The 5,412-nt window shown below is 49.3% G+C and overlaps 1 long non-coding RNA gene across 1 annotated transcript; it reads left to right on the plus strand.

Annotated features, from left to right (window-relative positions):
• Positions 1–210: 210 nt before the first annotated feature.
• Positions 211–4,851, plus strand: LOC142431884 (uncharacterized). Its single transcript, XR_012780854.1, has 2 exons — positions 211–480; positions 3,712–4,851. It is a non-coding gene; the product is annotated as an uncharacterized LOC142431884 (long non-coding RNA).
• Positions 4,852–5,412: the final 561 nt, after the last annotated feature.

The raw sequence follows: 5,412 nt of genomic DNA on the forward strand, positions 1-5,412 counted from the left end.
CGCCCGGCCGATTCTTCGCGTCCTTTCCGCTGCGTGCTTCTTGTGCTGCTTCGGATACCGTAGCGCTCCGGAACGCCCCCGAGAGCCACGCCCCCCGAGAGCCACGCCCCTTCGCGTTAAAGGACCCTTTCTGGACACCGTCCCCCGGCTCGAGGCCCGCTGCTCCCTAGTCCTAGCTTCTCTTTTTAACACAACCATTTCCACGGGATCTTTGGTTAAAAGTCTTCTCCTGCATCTGGGGCTTCTACTTTGAAGCTTCTCAGGGCCACCGTGCTTCCACATTGGACCGTGCCAGCACCGCCCCCAGGCTCGCGATGGGGGCGTGGCGAGGAACCTGCTACCTGACGCATGCGCACGCCTGCGGGGCGCTCTGCTTTCCAGCCCTCCGCTGCTTTCGGACTCGCCGCCCTCACCTGGGAGCTTCCAAGACTTGCTCTGCACGGGAGTGGGAAGCCCCGCCTGCCTCCCGCGCAGCGCCTGGTGGGTCCTTGGGGTGGGCAGCCCAAGTAACTGACACCCTGAAAACTCCCCTCCTTTGTTCGCAGCTCCGTAGAGACCCCTGGCCTAGGGAGGCTGGGGGATAGAGCTTCTCAGCCGCTGTCACGTCGCCACCAGTGGGTTGGGTGGAAGTCTGATCCGGGTTCGAACTCTGATACGGGGGAGCTAATCGAACCCGGAGAAGGGGCCCACCGCTAAGGCTCAGTTCCTTCCACGTCTGTAAAACAGGTTATTAAGAAGAAGAAGGTTGCCATCAGGGTGATGGTCGCCTTCTTGCCTGTCAGAGAACCACCGTGATTCAGTAGGGTTTTCAGTGGGTGATATTCCGGTCGGGATGGCCTGGCATTTCCAACCACCAATTTGCCTCTTAGCAGCCAAGCTCCTTGCCCGTTTGCATCACCCTGGGACTGTGGGCGATGAAGCCCATTCTGACTCAGCGGCCTGATAGGCCAGAGAATTGCCCTTTAGGAAATAGGTTCCCAAACTTGGTTGGCCTACCACCACCCCCTTTTCAGGAAGGAAAAACAAAGCAAAACACAAAAACTTAGCTCCCACTGGGCAATTAAACTTTTGCAATCCAGGATTTAGCCCGTGGCTGCAGCCACGGTGTCCATCCATCGTGTTGAGGGTCTTCCTTGTTTTCACTGCCCCTCCGCTTGACCGGCATCCTTCTTATTCCAACCTCCTTTCTCCCTTCTCCAAGGTTGTGTTCAGAAGACGCAGTGAGATCTCAGTACGAAGCACAGGCCCGTGACCTCATGGTTTGTCAGGGAGCAATATTACCGAACTTTTTCTATTACCTGTGTTCTAGGCAAGGGAGGCCAGGTGGTATAGTGGGTTACACATTCAAATGTATTTTCTAGAGACTGCTTTATTAAGCCTTAAACAAGGCAAAGACAAACCATCCCAATGAGGAAAGCCTTTAGCATGAGGTCACTATTGTCCAGTGCGGTGGAATGGGTTCCCGACTCATAACAACTCCATCTACATCAGAACAGAACACTGCCCAGTCCTGCACCATCCTCACATTGATGTGATGTTTGGGCCCGTTGTTACAGTCACTGAGTCAACCCACCTCCTTGAGAGTCTCCCTCGCTTTCGCTGCCCCTCTCCTCGACCGAGCATGATGTCCTTCTCCAGGGACATGTCCAAAATATGTGAGATGAAGTCTCACCATCCACACCTCCAAGGAGCTGTGCTAGCCCCGATAGACTGGAGAAACACATCCAGGGAGATGCGTGCGTATAAGAAAGGGCTTTCTATAAAAGAGCGATTGTATATTGAGAAAACATCCCAGCCCAGTACAGATCAAGTCCATAGTCCGATATTAGTCCAAATGTCTGATACTCGTCTATAAATTTTCAGACTCACGCAACACATGCAATGACACGGAATGCAGGAAGGTCACAAGCCAGTGGGTGGAAAGTCTTGTGAATCCAGTGGTGCTGGAAGCATCTCAACGCTGGCCTGGGTGACTCTGGCGTAGCTCCGTGTGTCTTGTCAGCAGGAAGATGAAACAGAGAGTCTGTATGGGGCCTCCAGTGAGCTATTTATCTCCGTGGGGCCTCCAAATGAGATTATCAAGCTGCAACCTGATTGACAGGCTAGACTACCCCTTCACAAGTTGACACCAGATTAAATAATTAGCACAGGAGCATTCTGGTTGTACTTCTTCCAAGACAGATTTTTTTTACTCTTTTGGCACTCCATACTTCAAATGCATTGATTCTTCTTTGGTCTTCCTTATTCAGCATGAGTATTCTTTGGAAAACATGATGGCATGAGGTTTCCAAAATTCCTTGTGGCTGCGCTTCTCAACCTGTGGGTCTCGACCCCTTTGGGGGTTGAATGACCCTTTCACAGAGGTTGCCTTAGACCATCAGAAAACACATTTCCGATGGAAAACACATTTCCGATGGTCTTAGGAACTGAGACACCGCTCCTCTATCCGTCTCTAGGCGGGTCCCCCCACTGTTTCCCATGCTACACCATGCTTTGGGACAAAATTTCATTGATTTGTCTTTAGAAGTACATATTTCGCAATAGATAATGACATTGTTTTCTTGGTTCATCACCATTCTTTAATGATGTTCAATTTGTAACCATTAAAATACATCCTGCCTATCAGATAGTTACGTGATGATTGATAGCAGTAGCAAAATGACATTTGTGAAGTAGCAACGAAAATAATTTTGTGGGTGGGGGTCACCACCACATGAGGAATGGTCTGAAAGGATCACAGCATCAGGAAGGTGGAGAACTGTTGAGACCTATGCCATAAGGAATGATGGTTTCCAAAGAATTCACAATCACATGACCAGGAAAAACACACAAAATGATCACGAACTCATGTTTGGGGGTTAGATCATTCCATCACTACCATCCGTGGGAAAGGACTTTCAATGCTAACAAACCAGACTCACAGCCATCAGGTCAATGCCGACTCAGTGCGAGTCAGTACGACACAGTAGAACTTCTCTGTGAGTTCCTGACACCGTAACTGATGACGGAAGTAGAAAGCCCAACTCTCTCCCCCAGAGCAGCGGGTGGTTTTGAACTGCTGACCTTAGGATTGCAACCTAATACGTACACCACCAGGTCTCTTTTGGGAAAGGACTACGATGGGAGTATTTATATAATGACACATTAGAGAAGTTCACAGCCTCAGTTCTGGGGCCCTTAGGCCACGTGGCTACTTGATGGCCCTTTTATGACTCCAGGACCACACTGGCCTGGGGCATATCCTCCAAGCATCCATCCATCTTTAGGGCATGTCCATGCAACTTCCCTGAGGGCAAGACTACCCCTCCCCGGACTGGACCACCCATTGCCAGGGGCTCCAAAGAAGCCAGGTACAATGAAGTTTATAGACCCAAGCCCAAAGCCCACTGTCATCCAGCTGGATTTGCTATCACCAACAAGGGGCCAAGGCCACCTGTGGCTGTTCCAAACTAAGCTGATTGGAGAAACTCAAATTTATCCTGAAGCTTGAGACTGAAGAAAACAGTGGGGTTTGCCACCTCCAAACTGCTTCCAAGATCCAGTGAAAATCAAGCCAGTTAGACTCCCGAAACGACGTGACCAAAAAACAGGGCTTACAATAATCAGAGGACTCAATTGATACCCCAAACAATATGACCATCCCCCCCCCCGCAAAAAAACCCCACCAGATGTCATGATTACAGGAAACAATTCTTATCCTCATTTTTCTAGGTTATGGGACCCACATCATGGCATCACTGTCCCCTGAAGCCTCACATTTATCTTAATGACCTGGCTCAGTGCCTTCCTGCGCAAGGAGCATCCTTACTGATGACAACCTCCTACTGATGAAGTTAGGGCGTCCTGGGGGCACCGAGGGCACCAGTTGGACTGTGAACCCCGAGGTCAGCAGGTGAAAACAGACAAGTATATCAACTCCTGTCAAAGCCCACAGAGGTGGCTCTAGGCTGTCCGACAAGGTCACTATGAGTTGGCATCGATTCCACATGGTGGCCATGAGTTTGATGAAATATAACAAGGAATTTTTACTATAGGAATACCAAGCAGAGAGTGTCTATCCTGCCTCCAGCGAGCTATTTCTCTCCTTAGCGCCTCCAAATGAGGTCATCAAGCAGCAACCCAATTGACAGGCTCAACTCCACCCCTTCACTCTTCCTAGTCTCAAATCGACACCAGATTAGGTAACTACGCCGTGGATTAAACAACCAAACACGCAAAACCTTCAAAACGTCTGCCCATGTCTTAATTTTTAGCCAAACCACAAGTTCATGAGGGAAACAGTAATAGGGAGGTCCGCACACCTGAGAATCATCAACTACTTGGGCTCAAAAGGGCAGCATTCGGCAAGGACAGAGCTTCAGGACGGGTCGGAAAGGAGGAGGAATGGGAACAGGAAGCCGGGAGCAAGTGGAAGGAGCAGTGTTGCCTGGTGCTGTAACCCGTTAGTTTATTTAATGTACTTTGAACCGTTACAAAACGCAGTCTGCCGAAGGCATCGTACTGAACGCAGTGTCTGCGAGACCCTCAGATCTCGCCACAAAGGGTCAGGAGATGCTGAGAGTCCTCTCGGACCGACCGGTTAGTGATGAAAAGCTAGGTCCTGCTGTCTAGCCAGGGAACACTGCCATCCCGACGGGGGCCTGAGACTTAGCGAAACTTCTGACTCTGTTTGCGAATTCGTGGTCAACAGTTGTTTCCATGGTGAGCCTGAAACCTGAGTTAATGGAAACCATCTATACGTGACACCTCGAAGTATACATTCCAAAGCAAGGAGAGCTATATCTATGGGGGTACCTGCCCCCCCCAAACGGATTTTTTTCCCAAAGCTATGTATTTAATTTTTTTTTTTTTTACAAAACAACCTTATCACCTTTAAAGTACTCTCCATGAGACTTAATACACTTGCCAAGTCTGAAATTCTATTCTTGGGAAACAGTTTTCAAACGCATCTGTTTGGATGGCTCACGGCACCTTCCTCGATTTATTTCTTCACCTCTTCTATGTTGTCAAGTCACTGCCCTTTCATGTCCCTCTGCATTCTCGGAAACAGCAACAATTTTTATGGTGCGAGGTCAGATGAGTAAGATGCATGGGGCAAGAGAGGCATGCTGGGGTTTTTTTTTTTTCCAAAAACTGGCACACTGAGACAGCTGCGTGAGCAGGTGCATAGTCATGGTGGCAAAACCAGTCCCCCGTCTGCCATAAATCAGGCCTTTTGGGCCACATGCTGTTATGCAATCTTTTCAGAACCTCAAAACGGAAAGCTTGATTAATAGTGGGACCTGGTGGGATGAACTCCAAATGCAAGCCAACATTTTCGTCCATTTGGAAAGTGACGGCCGTCCAGAAGGAGGTTTCTCATCAGTTGACATTTCCCCTTTTGTGAAATGAGAAAACCACTCATACACTTGA

The sequence above is a fragment of the Tenrec ecaudatus genome, chromosome 18 (genome assembly GCF_050624435.1).
Source record: "Tenrec ecaudatus isolate mTenEca1 chromosome 18, mTenEca1.hap1, whole genome shotgun sequence".
NCBI classification, from domain to species: Eukaryota; Metazoa; Chordata; class Mammalia; order Afrosoricida; family Tenrecidae; genus Tenrec; species Tenrec ecaudatus.